Here is a 21,619-nt window from a genome sequence, read left to right on the forward strand (position 1 = left end):
GGAGATTTTTAGGGGGAAGGTCTGAACTACCTGGAAGGAGCAAGGAGGAATATGGAGGATTCTGACTCCATTTTTCTGGCCCAGTGATTGAGCACTGTAGGAGGGAAAAACACCTACCCTGAAAGAAACTGAGGGAAAGCAGTGACCTCAGAAGAGAAACTTCTTTCATAGAAAATGAGAAAGTGAAGGGAATTTTTGGAGAAGAAGTTGAATATATAAGGGATTTTGGTGGTGACTGATTAGGAGTCCCAGTAGGAAGGCTTCAAAAGTTGGAAGAGGAGGATGGTACATAGAGAAGATGTTCTGAATCATGTATTGATTAGCATTTGCGAGATTGATGAGTGATAATCTGGATGGCTCTGGAATCTCATGTCCTGCTTCTATCTGGTGGTCCAGCAGAGAGCTGGCTCTGCAACACTGAACTCGATTGTGGGCAATGAGGCTTTGTGGGAGTTCCTGGGGCTACCTGGGAGCAGACCCTGGCCTCTAGAATACATACATGCATTGACCTAAAAATCCCTTGAAAAACTTATTTCTTAGAGAAAAGAGGTATTTCCTACTCTACCTTAGCCTAACCTATAAACATGAAATAGGAGGTGTTGGCAGGGTGTATTCTCACCTTGGGGTACTCCCAGTATATGTTCAGCCTGCTGGCTGGCAAAGCCTCTCTCAGCTGGGACCTAGGCCATGGAGCATATAACATCTTTGCCTGGGAAGGAAGAATGAGAGCTCGAGAGAATATACGTTTTCTAAGTTTTTCCCCAATAAGGCCCACATAATGACCTGTGCCAGTTAGCTCTAGTGGTGTTTGCCTGTGGCTTCTTTGCATGCAAGAGATAAAGGGAATGACCCGGGAATGCTCAGCTTCTTGTGGTGACTGAGAGGAGAGAGAACAAAGCGTGATGAGTTCTAATGATATCAAAGCAGAAGGTGGTGGGGAGGCTGTCCATGTTTGGGTGCTAGTGGAGTTGGGAAGACTGGGGTCTCACTGGGAACATACATAATTCTGAGTTCTTCTGGACTCTTCTTGATAGAGGTTTGGAGGCTGGGGAGAGGCATCACCATAAATAATAGGAGAGATTTCTTTCCAAAACTGACAATACTTACCATCAGATTGAAATGGCCCGTCAAATACGAGATTCAATAAATTAAAACGGGCTGCATCGAGACGAAACAAATTTCATATCAAAGATAAGGAAGGAATTTTAGCCACTTCCAGAAAGGGGGAAAAATAGGTCTCCTGTGAAAGAACGAGAAGTCATAATGGGAAAGTAGCTCATTAGCCACACTGAAAACTAGAAGTCAATTGAGAAACTTCCAAAGATTTGATAAAAAGAAATTGTACTTAAATTTTCTAATCAGCCAAATTGTCTCTTTACTGTAAAGGTAGAATGAAACCATCCTGAAACCCAGGCCATTTACTTCCAGGATACCATTTCTTATGAAGTGACTTGAGTATATGCTTCAGTGGCATGTACCAGAGAAAAAAAAAGGTCATGGGAACCGGGACATAGGAGGTTCAATCCAGAAAAAGAGAGGTGGAAGCTGCAGAATGATGGTGCATAGCAGGCGTGGGTAGGCACATGGGTCCCGTGGGGAGAGCCCAGGAAAATGTGAAAGTTGTGATACTGTCTTTCAAAATTGACAACTTACAGAGAAAATGAAGTCAAGCAATGTGAGTGTGGGGAGAAAGGACACTGTAAAAGCACAAGAAAAAGAAAAAGCTTTACAAGAAAAGGAATGTATTAAGAGTACCCTATTTGCACAGTAAACAATATTAAATTATTCATTAAAATATAAACACTAATTAGTGTTTATCTGACTGTAGAATCAGACTATGGACAAAACAAGGCAGCCTTAATTATGGTTGCGGAATAGAAAGTATGTGTTAGCACTATCAATGTACAAGAGGAGAAAAAATTATTAGCAAAGCAGAACTGACGAGGTTGCATGAGGGGACATGTCCCAGAGGTAATATCTCATGACAGAGGGACTAAAATGATATCATCTGTAGTTGATAAAACAGGGAGTAAAAGTATATGTACATTATTATAAATTACAAAATAAATGTAGAGAAGATAAACATAGTGCCATGACTACATTTAAGAGGGAGGAGAAGAGCTGAAATGGAGTAAGTGAAGGAAGTGCTCATTTTTCATGATTAACAGATGATCAGTTAATAAGGTCCAAAATTGAGGGGCACCTGGGTGGCTCAGTCGGTTGAGCGTCCGACTTCGGCTCAGGTCATGATCTCACACTCCGTGAGTTGGAACCCCGTGTCTGGCTCTGTGCTGACAGCTCAGAGCCTGGAGCCAGCTTCGGATTCTGTGTCTCCCCCTCTCTCTGCCCCTCCCCTGCTCATGCTCTGTCTCTGTCTCAAAAATAAATAAAAACACTTAAAAAAATTTTTAAAAATAATGTCCAAAATTGATCATTATAGTAATAGTACTGTGAGGCTGTTATTTCAAGATTTGAGACAAATACCAAAGAAACTAAAAGTAAAAATGTATTTAAGAGTTAGACCTGGTTCCCACTGGGAAGTAGGACTGGAATGAAGTGTGGCAAGGTATAGTTTTTCCTTAGGAGGTATTCTGTATTACTTAAGTTGTTTTGTTTTTCCCAAATATGGAACTTCTTTGCTAAGAGTTTTAATTACTAAAAGTATAAAGTACAAATTATTGAAAAATATTTTTATAGCTTTCTTTCTTGCACTCAATGAATACCGTATTGATTAATAAAGTTATACTTTGCGAAGTGTCCATTGTAGGTGGTGGTCATTCTCTCCCAGAACCCAAAGGCCATGGGATGACTGCAAGAGTCGGGCATTGAGCTGATGGCAGGGCTGAGGCCCAGGGGGGCCCACAGTTTTGGAGGGGACCAGTGCTATGCTTCTTTCATAGAAGTGTGGAACATGTCTATATCTGCCAGAGAGTACAACACTCACCTTTCACTAATGCCAACATAATGAATATAATGAAGTGGATGATGTTAATAAAACATTATGCAATTCCTCCAGAGAAAATATCATATTTCATAAGGTACATAAATATTACAGCAAGACTCTAAAAAAGATTTAGCTAATATTTTGAATTCTGTAAATTGCCTTTGGGTGCTCTCTGATCAAGGGCCAGATATTGATTTTCTCCAGCTTTCCTGATAGTTCTTGGTGAAGATATCACTGATAAATTCAACTTTATTTTTAAAATAAATTTCAGCTTTAGTTTTTGCTAATGTCCTTATTCTAGCCCAGGATCCCACCCAGGATATCAAACCATACTGAGTTATCATGTCTCCCTATACTGCAGTGCAGTTTCTCAGACTTTCCTTGTTTTTTGATGATCTTGGTGGTTTTGAGGACTTATCAGTCAGGTATTTCATAGACTGTGCCTCCGTTGGGATTTCTCTGATATTTTTCTCATGATTACACTGGGGTTATGGGTTTTTTTTGGTCAAGCTTCTTCAAGCTTCTCCACTATAAAGCTACACTTTTTCCCTCCTTTCCATACCTTGTTATTTGTAAGGAGGTCGCCCTGCATGGTTCTAGGTAGCTTTGTTCTAAGCATCTTTGCCACAAAGATGCTTCCATTTTGCTACAAACATTTTCACCACAGAACTAATTGGCCACAAGGCAATTTTGCCATAAAAGGCAAAAGAAACTAACTGGTTGACAGTTTGCTTTCATTTCTCCATTGATGTACTACTCCATTTTTATACTACATAAATCTTAGCACTCATGGTAGCGTATACAGTGGCACAGAGTTTTGAACCCACATTTCCCATAGAAGTTTGGAACATCAATCAAAGGACATGTGACAATATGCCAAGAACAAACAAGAGTGTAGAAGGCTTTCACCATGCAATACAAGCTCAGTTACGAACATGCATCCTAGTATTTGAAAACTGACATCTCTCTTAATGAAGAAAGAAATTTTATTAAAAAGGAAAAAGTGTGATGCCAAATGAGGAGATGAATCAAAAAGGAAAAAAAAAAGGATAATACTTTAAACAAATACTTTGAACAAAAAACTTTGAAGACAAGTGTTTAGGTACAATCCACAAAATAAAATCAGTTATTTGCCCAGTATTGCCATGAATCTACACTATATATTTTGAAGGTGTTTGAATATTTTGTATTTTGCAGCAAAGCCCTTTTAATTTTATTCATCTTTCATGTTTCATTATGTCCTTTTTAATGACTGTCCGTCTTTTATTTTTTGTGATCTTTATCTTTTAAAGCAAAATTGCCTTACGGCCAAATAGTTACGTGATAAAAATGCTGAGGCAAAGATACTCATAGTGAAGAAACCAGATAAGACTACACACAGCCAGTTAGAGAGGGAGGGAGGCAAACCATAAGAGACTCTTCAAAACTGAGAATAAACTGAGGGTTGATGGGGGGTGGGAGGGAGAGAAGGGGGGGTGATGGACACTGAGGAGGGCACCTGTTGGGATGAGCACTGGGTGTTGTGTGGAAACCAATTTGACAATAAATTTCATATTAAAAAAAAGAAAAAAAGACTACACACAGCCTACTTACGGAGTTGGGGGTTACGCTTCACCTCCTTGAGAGTGGAAGAGCTACATCAATTATTTAGAATTTTTCTGCACAGGAGACTCTCCTATTCTTACCCACTTATTTACTCAAACATTTATATTAGTATGGACTTGTACATATTTAGTTCGTATTTTGGGCTATAACTCAGTACTGCTTAATTATTTTTTGCTCCAGTTGTCCCAGCTTTGGCCACTGATAGTTCTCTCATCTGGCACATGTGTCCCTTTGACAAGCCCCATCCTTCTGTCTTTGGACCATTTCCTTACTGTCTGCATTATTACAAGACTCTGGGTTCATCCTGTATGATGTTAACTGTAGGTTTTCCATAGGTACTCTTTATGAAGGGAAGGCTGTTCTTTTTATTTTTAATTTTTTAATAAACTTTATTTTTTTAGAGTAGTTTTAGGTTTACAGAAAAAAATGATCAGAAAGTAGAGTTCCTATATACATCTCCCCACTACACACTTCCTTCTATTATTAGTATTTTGCATTAGGTACATTTCTTATAACTTATGAACCAATATGACACATTGTCATTAACTACAGTCCAGTCTTATAGTTCTATGGGCTTTGACAAATGCATAATGACGTGGATCCATCATTATAATTTCATACAGAATGGTTTCAACACCTTAGAAAAAAATCCCCTCTCTTCACCTATTAATCCTTCTCCTTCCTCTCCTTAAACTGCTGAAAATCACTGATCTTTTTACTGTTTCTATAGTTTTGCTGTTTCCAAAAGGCCATATAGTTGGAATTGTAGAGTATGTAGCTTTTTATTTATTTGTTATTTTTAAGTAAGCACCTATGTGGGGCTTGAAGTCACAGCACTGGAGATCAAGAATCATGTGCTCCGGTACTGAGCCAGTCAGTCACCCCCAGGATATAGCTTTTTACTTTTTTTTTTTTTTTTGATTTTTATTTATTTATTTTTTTAAGTTTTTAAATTTATTTTGAGAGAGAGAGAGAGCAAACATACTTGCACAAGCGAGGGAAGGGCAGAGAGAGGAAAGAGAGAATCCCAAGCAGGCTTCACTCTATAAGCACAGAGCCCTATGCAGGGCTTGAACTCACGAACTGAGAGGTTATGACTTGTGCCAAAATCAGGAGTCGGATGCTTAACCGACTGAGCCACCCAGGCACCCCAAGGATATAAGTTTTTTAAAACTGGCTTCTTTCATTTAACAATATGTATTTAAGCTTCCTCCATGTTTTTCTGTGGCTTGATTGCTCATTTCCTTTTATTGCTGAATAATGTTCTGTTGTCTGGATGTGCCTCAGTTTGTTTATTCACTCACCTACTGAAGTACAGCATGGTTGTCTTCAATTTAGGTGATTCAGAATAAAACTGCTAAAAATTAGTGTGTAGGTTCTCATATAGACAAATTGTCACCTCCATTCAGTAAGTATCCAGGAGCACGAACTGGATTATTATTATAGGATTGTGTTTAGCTTTGTAAAAAACTGCGAAAATGTCTTCCAAAAATAGTTGTACTATTTTGCATTCCCACCAGGTATGAATGAGCATTCCTTGTGGTTTCACATCACATCAGCATTTGGTAATGTAAGGTGTTTGGGTTTAACCATTGTAATAGGTGTATAATGGTATCTCATTATTATTTTACTTTATGATTCCCTAGGAATATACTACATTGAGCATCTTTTCATAGGCATATTTACCATCGGTGAATTTTGCATCATTGGTGGGGTGTCCAGATATTTTGCCCATTTCTCTCTTTATTTTTAAGTAGTCTTCACATACACATGGAGCCCAAGGTGGGACTTGAACTCATGACCCTGAGATCAAGACCTGAGCTGACAGCAAGAGTCCGGTGCTTAACCGACTGAGCCACCCAGGCACCCCTGCCCATTTGTTAGTTGGGTTGTTTCTTATTCTTACAAAGTTTTAAGAATTTGTTGTATATTTTGGATTCAAGCCCTTTATCATATATGTGTTTTGCAAATATTTTCTCTCATTGGCTACTCCTAGTTTGTTTTCTTAAAGATTTTAAAAATCATTAATCAATGATTTTTGTTGAATTCTTTTCCTGATTTTGATATGATTATGTTTTATGCAGTCTGTTAATGTAATAATTTATATTGATTAATTTATGATCATTGAACCAGCCTTCTATACCTGAAATGAACCCCACTTAACTGTGATGTATTATCCTGTTCATGTATTGCTGGATTAGATTAGCTAACATATTGTTAAGGATTTTGCATCTCTATTCATTAGAGATGTTGATTTGCAGTTTCATTTTGTCTTTCTCTTGTAATGTCTTTAGCTGTTTTTATATCAGGGTAATGCTGGCCTCCTGAAATGAGTTAGGAAGTGTTCCCTCTGCTTATATATTGTGTAAGAGATTGTGGAGAATGTGTATTATTTCTTCCTTAAATGTTTGGTAGAAATCAACACAAACACCATGTGGACTTGGTGATTTCTATTTTTGGAAAGATTTTAAATCATTAATTTTATTTCTTTAACACATATAGAGCTATTTGGGTTATCTTAAATGAGTTTTATTAGGTTGTATCTTTCAATAAATTGGTCTATTTCATCTAAGTTATTAAATGTATGGGTATACAGTTGTTCCTATTATTCTTGTATTATCCTTTTAAGGTCTATGAGATCATTTCTGCTGTAGGTAATTTGTGTTTTTGCTTTTTTTCTTGATTAGACTGACTGGATGCTTATTGATTTTAGTTGATTTTTTTTCCCAAAGATCTTACAGTTTTATTAAATTTCTGTTACTGTGTTTAAATTTTGTTGATTTCTGCTCTAATTTTTATTGTTATTTTTTCTTCCACCAGCTTTGGTTCAACTTCTCCTTCTTGCTCTAGTTTCCTAGATGAAGCTGAAGTTATTGATCTCATAGCTTTCTTCTTTTCTAACCTATCAATTAAATGGTATATATTTCCCTCAAAACACTGCTTTTGCTGCATCTCACATTCTGGTAAGTTATATTTTTATTTTCACTTAAACCAAAGTATTTTTAAATTCGCTTAGGCTTATATTTTTGACCCTTGAGTTACTTAGAAGCGTGTTGTTTAATTTTGAAATAATTGGGGATTTTCCAACTATCTTTCTATTATTCATTACTAGTATAATTCCACTGAGGTCTGAGAATGTACTTTGTATGATTTATAATTTATAAATTTGTTAAGCTGTGATTTATGGCTTAGAAATGTGGTCTGTCTTGGTGAATGTTCCATGTGAGCTTGGAGTATCTATAAATGTGAATTAGATCAAGTTGATTGATAGTGCTGTTCAGGTTATTTATAACCTTACTGATTTTCTGCCTGCTTGATCTATCCATTATTGACAGAGGAGTTTTGAAGTTTTTCACTGTAACAGTAGATTTGTTTATTTCTCTCTTCAGTTCTATTAGTTTTTGCCTCATCTATTTTGATGTTCTCTTGTAGGTACATACACAGTTACAACTGTTGAGTCTTCTAAGAGAATTGACCTCTTTATCATTATGTAATGCCTCTCTTTATCTCTGGATCTTCATTGTTCTGAAGTCTGCTGTGTCTGAAATGAACATATCTTGCTAAGCGTTTTCAAATTTATTTGTAATAGTATCTTTCTCCATCTCTTTACTTTTAACCACTCGAGTCTTCATATTTAAGGTGGTTTTCTCAGAGCCAAAATATATTCTGTCATTTTTAAAAATCCACTCTCACAATGTCTGTGCTTTAATTGGTGTGTCAGACTACTCACACTTAAAGTGATCATGTAGATGGAGTATTATCTACCATATTTGTAACTTTCCATTTGTTGCATTTTCTCTTTGCCTCCTTTTTTCCTCTTTTTCTTCCTTCTTGGTTTTAATTGAATAATTTATACAATTTGTTTTATCTCCCATCTCCTACAGTATCATTTATACTTTCCTTAAAAGATTAGTCATTGTACTACAGTTTACAATGTATGTTTTTAAAAATCTAAGATTACCTTCATATAACACTATAGTACTTCATGGGCAGTACAGGTGCACGCAGAACACCGAGTATTCCCAGTTCCTCTCTCCTCCCTCATGATATTGTTGTCATCAATGTTATTTAATCAAATGCTGCAATGTTACTATTATTGCTTTGGAAAATTATATTTAAAAATTTTTTTGATGTTTATTTATTTTTGAGAGAGAGAGAAACAGAGTGTGAGTAGGGGAGGGGCAGAGAGAGAGGGAGACACATAATCTGAAGCAGGCTCCAGGCTCTGAGCTGTCGGCACAGAGCCCGACGTGGGGCTTGAACTCATGAACTGTGAGATCATGACCTGAGCTGAAGTTGGATGCGTAACCGAGTCACCCAGGCCCTCCTAAAAAATTATGTTTTACATAAATTAAAAATAAGAAAAATATTTCACTTTACCTTTAGTCATTCCTTCTCTATCCTCCACAATTAGTTTTTGATTTTTTGAAGATCCATGTTTTTCAACCAGTGGTATTTTTCTTCTGCCTGAAGACCTTGTTTTAATTTTTTTTTAGGAGGTAGGTCTACTAACAATAAATTCCCTCGGTTTTTATCTGACAATTCTTTATGTCTCCTTTCATTTTGAAGAATAATTTTGATGTGTATATAACTCTAGGTTGGTGGTTTTTCTTTCAGCATTTTAAAGATTGCTCTCCACTCTCCCTTGATTGAATTTTTCTGATGAGAAGTCTATTTTCAGCCTTATGCATGTTCCCCTACATTTAAGGGTTTTCCCCCCTTTTGCTTTGTCTTTGGTAATCTACCTCTGCATGCATGTCTATGTCTTTCTTTCTTTCTTTCTTTCTTTCTTTCTTCCTGTAGATATCATGTTTGGTTTTTTCTGAGCTTCCTGGATCTGTTATTTGCTGTCTGTCATTGCTTTTGGAGAGTTTTCAGCCATATTTAAGTTCAGATACTTAGTTCTCTCTTCTTTTTCTTCTCATCTGGTATTTCAGTGAGATATGTTATAACTTTTAACATTGTCCTACAGTTGTTGAATAATGTTCTGTTTTTTTTTTCCTCTGTGCATTTCAATTTGGGGAGTTTTAGTTGACCCAACTTTCAGTTCATTCATTCTTTCTTTAGCTGTGTTGAGTCTACTGGTGAGTCTGTCAAAGGTACATTTCATTTCTGCTAGTGTGTTTTGATTTCCAGTATTTCTTTTACATTAGTTCTTAGTTACAAATTCCTGCTTACATTACTCATCTATTCCTGAATCTTGTCTACTTTTTTCTATATTAGAGTCCTCAACATAGTAATCACAGTTATTTTACATTCCTTGTCTGATAATTCCACTATTTGTGTCATATTTGAATCTGGTTTTGATGCTTCAAAATGTGTTTTCTTCTTGCCTTGTGGCAAAACTTGCAATTTTTTTTTGTTGAATCCAAACATGTAGTATTCGATAATAAGAACTGAGGATAATATGCCTTTAGTGTGAGGATTTATGTTAATTTGGCTAGGAGCTGATGTGTGTTGCGTATTTGTGACAGTTATAGATGCTGGCGGCTTCAAATTCCTCTCGTGTCTTGTTTTTGTCTTTGGCTTTGGGGTTTTCTATCTATCGTTTTAGGAGAAAGTCTTTGCCTTGCAGTTCTTTCAGCTGTGATGAAAGTGGAACATATGTGTCCTAGCAGTACGGTGGGGCCAGGGAGCATTCTACATCTTCTGATTTTGTCTCAGAGCTGAGGCCTACACAACTGTTTCTGTTTCTCTTCCAGTGGAATATTTTCCTTTTCCCTCTACTCCTCTCCCTGGCTTCTGTGCTCCCAATCTATTTCCTTGAAACACTCTACCCCATTTACTATGTTTTTTCCCTTTTACCTCAAGAGAGACAGAAAGGCCTTGGGAAGAGGAGTAAATAGAATGAGGAGTAATTATTTTCCCCTATCTGGGACAAAGTTTCAGTATTGTGGTATGGCCCAGTTCTTTTTTCCCAGGGAGCAAGCATCTATTATGGAGAAGGTTCTGGGTCTAACTCACAATTTTGCACAGATCCTCCCTCTGAGAAGCTAGAGAAGTCCCTGGAAGGAAAGCCTAGGAAAGTGTGGGGTTCCATGAGACAGGACCTGCAGGAGTTTCTCACTTTCACCCTCGTCCACATTCAGCCTTCAGCAATTTGTGAAAATTACCTTTAAACATTCTGACCAGTTTATGGCTCCAGCTGCTCTTCTCCCAGGTAAGCAGATCCTGGGCCATATCTCCCTGGATGCCCCTGCCTCTCAGATTTTGAGGTGGCAATTTGCCCTGGGACCTCAGCTCTTGAGGTCGACGAGTTGCATAAAAGTCATTGACATTCAGATTGTCTCGCTTTTTTAAATTCTAAGAATGAGAGAAACAACTTTCAAGCTCATTACATGTCAGAACTGAAACGGGAAATATCTCTCAATCCTTTTCTAATTATAAAAGTATAGTTTGCTTAAGGGAGGAAATATCTGGAGAAGAAGAAAGATATGCATGATTTACTAACAAATTATGTGGGCGGACAATCCACCTCACCACAGACCTCTAGGAATTACTTGCCAGCCTCTGTATACACAGAGCTTCCAGTTTATGTGGGCGAACCATTTCCTAATTGACCTTTGCTCACTGAGAGGTTAGGGTTGTGCGTATGGTTGTATGTAGAAGGGAAGTCTGACTTCTGAGCATGTAAGGCTCTTTACTTTTGTTGACATAATGTCAAACATACAGGTATATGGAAAGAGTCTAAATATTAATTAATATATTTCTCCGGCTTTTACTGAGATATTTGACCTTAGCCTTTCTCTTAGTCCTCCTCACAATTTTCTTCTCTCTAATGTTATAAATAGGTCCTAATATATTTTTCTACAAGGAGCAAATAAACATTCATGTATGAATGAATAAATATGTTAGCTACTATTATACCAGTAGCTTCACTTTGCTATTTTTACATAAAAACTTGAATGCTGATACTGCTATAAATAGCAGCTACAAATGAATTTTGGGTGCATCGCTGGCAGGTTTCTGGTATACAAATGAACATGACTTGCAAATAGCAATTTTACAGTTTCCACATATGGAAATTCAGTTCTGTGTATAATATTCTGCTTCAAGGTTTAGAACAAGTATGCAGAGCAATGTTCATTCACACAACTTTGAAAAATGTGTTTGCTTAGCTATTTCAGTTTCTTCTGTGGAAGAGTCCCAATCGCATCGAGCATTACTGTGTGCTGAGTTCAAGGTTGCTGGGCTCAAAGAGATCAGGAAAAAATTGGATTCAGTTCCATCCTATGTGGGCTTTTCTGATGGTCCCTCCTCACAGGGTTCAAAGTGGAAGTATCTCTTACATGTGATTTCAAGGCTTGGAGTCTCACGTGTCTGAATCATTGTTGGAAAGCAATGGCCCAGCCTCATACTACATTTCTCAGCCCCTACTGTTTCCAAGAGGGGCCATGTGACTAGTGCTTGACAATGAAATCTAAGCAAAAATCACGTGGGTCCCTTCTGAACCAAGGGGATGTTCTCTCTGCACACTTTTTTTCTTTCTCCATTCCCCGGGTACAGAGGCTGGAAGAACTGCATGACAGGTGTGTCCAAAGACTGTAGGAACATCATTTCCTGAAAACAAGAAGTGGAGGAAAGCTGCTCACCAATTAGAAGCACTATATTGCTCTTTTATATAAACATGAATAAACTTCATTGTGTTAAGCCTCTGAGTTTTTATAGTTTATACACTAATATTTAATGTTACCCTACAGAAATTATTCCTAGAAGTGATGAGCTGTTATCACAGATACTGGCAGTATCCCACCTGAATTGCATTGGAACAAACCATTTTTTCCCAGTTTTATTGAAATATAATTGACATACATCAGTGTATAAGTTTAAGGAGTATAGCATAATAGTTTGACTTACATATACTGTGAAATGATTACTACGATAGGCTTTGTTAGCATCCATATCTCACACAGATACGATAAAAAAAAGAGAAAGGAAAAAATTTTCCTTGTGATGGAAATTCTTAGGATTTACTTACACTTGTAACCACTTTTCTGTATATCATACAGCACTGCTAACTATGGTCGTTGTGTTGTACATTATATCTCCAGTACTTACATATCTTATAACTGGAAGTTTGTGTCTTTTGGCCACTTTCCTCAAACGCTACCCCACCCTACCTTTTGTTACTAGAGATCCAGCCTTTTTTTCTTTTTCTTTTTTCTTTCTTGCTTTTTTTTTTTTTTTGGCCTTTTTATTTCTGAGTTTTTTTTTTTTAAATTCTTCAGTTAAGTGAGATCATATAGTATGTGTCATTCTTTGTCTTAATTCACTTAACATAATGTGCTCAAGTTTCTTCCACGTTGTTGAAAATGGCAGTTTCCTCATTTTTTTTATGGTTGAATGATATTCCAGTGTGTGTGTGTGTGTGTGTGTGTGTGTGTGTGTGTGTCTCACAACTTCTTTATCCATTCATGCATCAGTGGACATTTAGGCTGTTTCCATTTGTTGCTTATTGTAATAAATACTGCTATGAACATAGGGGTGCTGATATATTTTGAGTTAGTGTTTTTTATTTCCTTTGGACATATTCCCAGAAGTGGGATTGCTGGCTCATATGGTAGTTCTATTTTCAATTTTTTGAGGATCCTCTATACTGCCTGGAATAAACCGCTTTAAAGCATGTTGGCCTTGGGGCTCCAGGGTGGCTCAATAGGTTAAGCATCTGACTCTTGGCTTCGGGTCAGGTCATGATCTCACAGTTTGTGGGTTTGAGCCCCGCATCAGGCTCTGCACTGACAGTGCTGAGCCTACTTGAGATTCTCTCTCCCTCTCTCTCTCTCTCTCTCTGCCCCTCCTCTCTCTCTCCCTCTCTTTCAGAATAAATAAGCTTGAAAAGAAAAAATCTTTAAAGCATGTTGGCCTTGATTTCCAGCTGCCCGCATCTGCATCTCTGCACGAAGACAAAGCCCTTTGTGCCCACAAGTGTGGCAGACTGGAAGCCAAAGGGAATTAATGAGCAGGAGACCTCAACCAATGGCAGGAAGAATTGGTCTATAAATATTTACATCTTTACTGGTAAGAATTGACAGTACTAAAACCATTTCACTGTGCACCAAATTTCATGTTCCTCCTCCCACATGTAGAGTTATTGCTCCCTTTCCCCTCCTGACAAACGGTCACAGAGAACTCTGAGTCCCTATGGGATGACAGAGCAACAAAGTGGAAGGAGCCTGGGTCTATGATTCACCATGTCGAGATAAGCCATTCACTAACCAGAAACTATGGCATTGTTATGGGAGGAAGTGGTAAATTTACTTTGGATTCAGCCTATGAAATTTTAGGAGTTCACTTCTGATAGCAGTTATTTCCATTAACTAATATAGAGGTAAACAAAAGAGACTTAAACAAGAGGTAAACAAGAAAGAATAATAACTGTGAGCCATAAAATGTGTCCAACAGTCATCCGGCAATGAGAGCAAATATGAGGAACCAAATTTTGGGAGAGAAAACAAGATTGGAGACTCATGAAAGATGAGAGCAACACATGGCAAACAAAAATGGATTTGAACTAATGCCAGAAATGGGAGCCATGAGTGTGATGGGTTTTTATGTTTACCTGACACGAGATTGTATGAATAACTTGGGTTTGTATAAAGGAGCTGGACTGGGATCTACCATTTATCTGGTATCTTACCATTGTGAATTTTTTAAGAGTTGATTAGAAAGGGAATGACAGACTCTACCTAGTGATATAGTATTACAGGGTTTCAGTAAAAACCATAAAATGAAAAGGAATTCCCTTTGAGGTCTTTAAGCCTAAAAATGTTGCTCAATATAAAAAACTCTTCACTGATACTACAGAAAATTAGATAGAGTCTCATTTGAGGCTTTCCTGCCTCATGAAACACCCTGTTCCATGGGTGGCCAGGAATAATTGCTAAAGATTACTAAAATGCTGATTTATTTTGATTATGTGACCTCCTGATTTTCTTTTGACCTCCCATTCTCCTTTGGTAAGTTCTTTTCTTCCTCTGGGCCCCCAAAAGTTGTTAATCTTCAGTAATCTACCAAGGCTCTCTCATATTATGTGATAGTCCCCCTGAGAGAGCTTGGGTTCCCCCTTACAGATGCATACTGATGATCTCAAATGAGTATGCCCAGCTTATATATATCACTTAAATTTCACATTTACCCTATCATTTGTCCACTGCCCGTCTCCAAGCATATGTACTAGAGGCCCTTCGATCTCAGGGTATCCAATTGAATTCCTTGGCTACTCCTAAAAACCTCTTCTCCCCCTGGGTACATTATCTCAGTGAATGGCTTGTAGTTATTCCCTAAAGAGCTCATGAATTCAAGCAATTTCCTCTAATACTACTTGTAATACTTTTAGTCCAGAACTGTCTATGCCTAGATTACTACAAATTCTTCAAAAGCGGTCTCCATTTTTCCACTCTTGCTTTTCTCCAATATTGCTTTTTTAATTTTTTTGATGTGTATTTATCTTTTGAGAGAGAGAGACAGAGTGTGAGCAGGGGAGGGGCAGAGAGAGAGAAGGAGACACAGAGTCTGAAGCAGGCTCCAGGCTCTGAGCTGTCAGCACAGAGCCCAATGTGGGGCTCGAACTCACAGCTGTGAGATCATGACCTGAGCCAAAGTCAGATGCTTAACCGACTGAGCCACATAGGCGCCCCTCCAATATTGTTTAGGTAACCAGCACGGTGATATTTCTGACATGTCTGACTATATCACTTCCTTGTTAAAAATCCTTCAAAGAATCTTAAAAGAATGTTGAAATCATTATTAAGACATATAATTTCTTCTGCAATCTGGCTCTGCTTTCTCTAGGTTCATCTCTGACACTACCTACTTGTACTTTATCATCTACCCTTGACTTCTCTTGGTTTCTCAAACATTCAAAATATATTCTGTTTTTCTCTCTTCCTAAAATACTGTCCCTTCCTTGCCTTATTTTCATCAGTTTTAACTCCTATTCATTCTTTACATCTGGCTAAAGTGTGCCTTGTTCTGGAAAGACTTTACCTGACTACTCAACTCTCTGCCATCCAAAAAAATTAGGTCATTAGTGTTTCCATACGCTTTTCAGTTCCCATCTTATAACAATTGCATGTGTGTGTCTTTAATGAAATGGGATTGTATACTACACATTATAAAACAACTTTGTTTCCTTCATTTAACAATATATTATGGACATGCTTTCATGTCAGTGTATACACAATAACCTCATTTTTCAACGTCTGTGTAACCCCATTGTAATTATTTCCTAAAATTTATTTAACCATTACCCTATTGTTTGACATTCAGTAATCAATACTTCTTGAAATATGGGTTTTCAATCAGTAGAAAAATGAATTTACAAACACTTTCCAATCCTGGGATATATGTCAACCTCAAATATATAGTTACAGCTTTACTAACATTTTTGACTTCCCAAAGGATATATGAAGTCTTGAGTCCAACACATCTTAATGTCTGGGTTTTAGCCATCTATAGTTTCCTAAAGATTTCCTTCACTGTGGAATTAGCGTTACTTAATTGAGACTTAATGATTTTCTACTGTCTTACCCTGAATCTCTGGGACAGGTTCAGACCATTTCCAGGCATGGGGCTGACTCATGTGGGATGAGGTGATGCAAACAAACTCAGAAATTTATCATTTGAAGGCAAATAGAATCTTTCTCTGTGTGCCTGTATTTGAAGAGTTTATAATCTGTATGAGACACTGTACAATAAACACTTAAAATGAGAACTCACCCTACAGAAAATTGAAGATGTGGCAACGAACTCCAAGACTTGATGAAAATAGAATATACTTTAAGTCCAAGTGTTCAGGGGAGGCCCTGTTGAGCAACCGTTTAAGGAAAGATGATAATTGGTACAAAGAAGAAAAGGCTTATTTGGGTCTCAGTAACTGTCTTCAAATACCTGAAATGTTCTCATTGGTTGTTAGCTTCAGGCAGTCATTTTTTCCTTGCTGTTTTTATCTGTTTGCTTAATCTTAGTGCAACCTCCAGAAATATGCCATTGAATGATGATTTGTGTGTTAGTCAAATTATGATTACAGATCATTACAATGCATTAGATTCTGGCACACTTAATTTGTATCTTTACCTTGCAAAGGTGCTAAGATAATGTATACAAGACATAATTTAAAGTGATATCTGATGTAACTATTATACTACATTCTATTTGGCTATCTGCATGATTCAATTCTTAGGCAGAATGAGTTTTTTTCATGTTCTCCTTCTTAATTCTGATCATCTGTGAGGCAATTTCCAGGCAAAAGTTTCACGATTAGTGCGACTGGACCAAGTTTGGTCAGTTTCTTAATTTACAATCAAGAAAACAGAGGAGAAAAACTATTTTGGTCAAAGAGAGTTTGGTTAGAAAATTTTTCTTCAACGTCAAAAGTATCTAAAAACCAATTGCATAAGCTTCACATCTGACCTAATCATAAATCCCACAGGAAACTGGATTTTATGTGACTTTTATAGACACTTTGCATTGAGTTCTGGGAATCATTCACATACAGCCACAATGATCTAAATGTTTTAGTTAGATCTCTAATTTAACCATTTACATTATATAAACTTTCAGATAATTAATTGACAGTTCCTGAAGACTTCATTTTACACTACATCAACCTGATTTCTTCAGAATTTCAGTTCGTTCCTTTGTAGTTTTTAGAGCAGTACCATTTAACTTCCGTACAGGAATTTATAAGCCAGAAAAAAAATCTAGACTAAGCATCATTTATGATCAATGGGACACTTCAAACAAGTACTTGATTAAATGCCCTAGATGTGCATATACTGAGAAAGCATGCTCGTATAGCCGTAGGACAGACACGGAATATCTTACTTTTGCCAAACATGGAAAATAATAAATCTGTTCTGAAAGCCAGACCCACAGGTAAGCTGCAAGGCACGCTTCTCAAGGGTTAATTCTCAAGTGAATGCAAAGATGTATTCAGCCTCCAACAAGTCTGTGCTTTTAGCCCTAATGTAGGCACACTTCAGTCTTCAGAAAGGGTGCCTGGGCTGAGAGGATGTCCTGCACCAGCGTCTGAGCAGAATGGGAGGCAAGACGGGTCTTTTCAAGTGTGTGCTGTAAGCCCGAAGGAGGAATAGCAACGTCCTTGGAGCCTTCCAAGGAGAGGCAAGCCTGGCTGAATAATCAGTGAGCAGAAACCAAAACCTTGCAACTTATCAGGCAAAGGGACATGAAGGCTACAGTTGCTGTGATGATGCAAATGAAGGGCAAAATGGTACAAATTCCTTTCTCCCAGAAGGTGTAATTAGAGAGCGGAGGTAGAAAAACAGCTATCTCTGGAAATGCAGAGCAGGTGCTTATGCAGACTACCTCAGGCCCGGGTTAACAGTTAAAAGATATTGACGATTTTCATTTCTCACCTTCATTTTGTGTAAAAGTTTGCCTGGGTTCCAATTGATAATACTAATAACAGATCACAAAATAGACACAGCACAATGTTAATGCAGAAGCCATGCACACAAAGCACTTAAAACATCTGAGCCAAAGAAAACCTGGGCCAAATATGAAAAATGTGTCTGTGATAATCAATCTAAAATTATGCACATAAAATTCAGTCTAAATCATATGAACTATTTGACGTTCTAGCCATAAGAAATGCCAAGTTCTCTCTAAATGCTTTGGTTCGATAACCCAAAATATATTTTACTTCTCTTCCACTCCCCTTTAGACGGTAGTTATGTTCTGTGTCATTTATAAACTGGCATATATGATGCACACATTTTGGGCAATTATCATGGTGCTCTTTCTTACTGTTTGAAGTTATTCAAGTGGCTTCGGTATAGAGTCCATGTGTACTGTGCTGGACAGGAATACCAGTATATGAGTATTTTTCTCATGTATAAAGGCAGAGAACATTTCTGCTAGTTTATGAGTCTGCATTAGCCCATAAAACTCTTAATTTAGCCTAGTGTTGTTGGTGAGATGGTCTTATCTCCTCTTGATATTGCTTACATTGCCTTCAGTTTTCTTCACGTTAGATGATGGTTTTCCTCTTTATACACTTGGCTAATTAAAATAACAAATCTTCAAGCCGTCTTTTTGGGATGCCTTCTTATCACTCTAAACTAATTAAACTGGAGGGGGAGAAAAGAACCTGCTACACACTGGTAGCAAATCTTCAAGCATCAACTATATTTAGTATCTTTTATAAAATAAAAATATTTTATCTTGAACAGCTTCTTCATGGCTAATATATTGTTCTCTAGAATACTTAATCCTTTTCTGTTCTACTGTCCAAGTGGAGAAACTTCTGTACCTCTGCTTCCAAATGGGTAATAGAAAGAACAGGTTGCATTTTGTAGAAATCCCATAGAATGGACTCAATCTCGAATCCAATGTCTACATTCCAAAAGCTAATTGGTATGAAACCAAGGAAAAACTGAATGATTGATAAGAGAAGTTTCCAGAAAGGCAAATATCTGGCTTGTGAATTTCATGGATAGTCAAAAAATCTTATAAAAAATGAAGAACCTTTGTCTGGTGGAACTATCATTCTCTTATTTTGGCTGTGGAGATATGGAGCTTCTTTAATAGTTAACATTCATGTACATTTTCATTTGCCTGGGACATTTTAAGTGTGGCCTGAAATAACTTCTCAAGTTTCATTCCAACCGTTTGATACTGTGATGTTCAACAACTTTAAAGATGACATTTTTTTTTCACTCTCTGGAACCTTGAATTATAATTCCATGTCAAAGAATTTGAACAGACAGATGAGGTTTATCTTAGCATCGGATATATTATTAAGGAGGTTTTCTACCCATTTGAACTACATACAATATTTGATCTGTATCTTAACTTATAGTACATTGCATTTTTTATAGAATCTTCCTAATGAATATTCTAAATTAACCAGACTGATCTGCAGTTTTCCTCAGTTTTATTTCCAAAGAGTGTAAGATCAAGCACAACTAATGTGGACAATAAAGCTTAACTAAATAGTTTGAGATTAAGTAAATTAATCTCTGGCTTTAAAATTCAATGAACAACTAATTTCTTTACTGTAAAATTTGTTTCATGAGACACTCAGAGAGGAATCCATAAAGGAGTTAATTTTTAAGGATTCCAGTGCCTAGAGCATCTTAGAGTTAAATGATCAGTATGAGGCACATTGAGTAGAAGAATGGGCAGAATGATGGATTACCATCTGAAGACATTTTGAATAAGGGAAGGTAGCAAAATAAAAAGGAAAACTAAAATGATGGTTGCCTAGCAGATTTCAGGTGTGGGTTCCCTTAGAATCTCTAACCTAGGTCAGTGTGACACTGCTCAGGAGAATGGGTCTTGGACCATTCAGTTGGTTCTGACCTTCCTTCCACTCAGAGTTACTGATTTACCATGGGAAGGTGAGATTGATAATACTACAAATTCACATTTATTGAGTACTTTATGTACCAGTCATTATTCTAAATGCTTTATGTGCATTAACTTACTTGATCCTAAAACAACTCCATGAATTAGGCACTATTATTAACCCCACTTTAGAGACAAAGAAGTTAAAGCATAGAGACATAAATAACTTGCCCAAAGTGACAAGGTTCATGGGATTTGACCTCAGGAAGTCTTGCTCTAGAACCCACACTCTTAAATATGAACTATAGTGCCTTTTTAAGAAGATAGTGTCATCATTTTATTTAGTATCTATAGGAAATTCATTTCTACGTTGTCTACAATTTCTTCAAAGTACTAAGAAACAATCGAGACCATGGATCCTTAAGGTATTTAGGAGAGCGGGAACTAACATAAATAATTTGTTAGACATGCAGTTAAGATTAATTTTTTGAAATTTAAACCATGAAGTCTACATTCCAGTAAATATGCACTTGAAATGAATACACAAAAATCACTTCAATTACTACTTCACCTCAAAATATGTAACAGTGCCCCACCAACAAACAGTTCATAATGGAAATACTAAAGTATTCATCATACTTGAAGATAGAATTTTGCAATTTTCATCGGAGGTGGGAGTGATAAGAAGATATTGTTAAGCTAGGTTTGTTTGAAATTTCTTCATGAGCAGAGTGGACATTTGGTAAGGATTATTGAAAGAATAAGTCTAAAATAAGCTATCTTATGCCTGCCTTTTGGAAAGATGACAAGACATTCTCCACTGGTCTTTATTTTTAATGAAACTTAGCGTTTATAATCAATCCATGCAATTTCCTCTGAATCCCAGGAAATACACCTTCAGAACATACACCTTCAATTAAGTGCTTTTTCTTTCCTTTTTTTTACTTGATTTTGATGCGATATAAGCAATCAACTCCCCCAGAACATGCTATTACTTTATAATTGCAGATACAGTACAATGTTGCTGATTTAATAGTATGTTTCTCAAGAAGTAATATCAACTTTTAAAAATTAGTGATTCTACTTTAGTGAGAGCAATGGATGCATTTGTCATCTTGCTCTGAATCTGGAGGAGCTCAGCTAAGCCAAGATGAGCACCAAGGGAGGTAAGAAACAGTTCCACTGAGATTTGTTTCATTATAAAGGAAGTTTTCAATTCTATGTCCAATAGACTTAAATTGTAAATGCTTGAGGTCCAACCGAGTGTGAGATATTGCTCTAAGAATAGTCATTCCATTGATTTAAAAAATATGTGCAGGTTGGGGCACCTGGGTGGCTCAGTTGGTTAAGCATCCGTCTTCAGCTCAGGTCATGATCTTGCAGGCGTCGGGCTCTGTGTTGACAGCTCAGAGCCTGGAGCCTGCTTCTGATTCTGTGTCTCCCTCTCTCTCTGTCCCTCCCCTGCTCCCTCCCTCCCTCCCTCTCTCTCTGTCAAAACTAAATAAACATTAAAAAAAATATATGTGCAGGTAGATTTACTTATCCAAAGAAATTAAATAATACGTTTCTGTCTTCAGTTTTAAAGCTGAGCTTGCAATAATTCTTTTAAAAATTTTCTTTTTAAATTTTCTTTAATTTTTTTGGTTTATTTATTTATTTTGAGAGCAAGAAAGCAGGGGAGGGTCAGAGAGACAGGGAGAGAGAGAACCCCAAGCAGGCTCTGCACGCAGGGCTCGATCTCACAAACCATGAAATCATTAC

The sequence above is a fragment of the Lynx rufus genome, unplaced genomic scaffold, assembly GCF_022079265.1.
Source record: "Lynx rufus isolate CCGP_SWC_20201006 ecotype Redwood Valley unplaced genomic scaffold, mLynRuf1.p SCAF_6, whole genome shotgun sequence".
Lineage (NCBI taxonomy): Eukaryota > Metazoa > Chordata > Mammalia > Carnivora > Felidae > Lynx > Lynx rufus.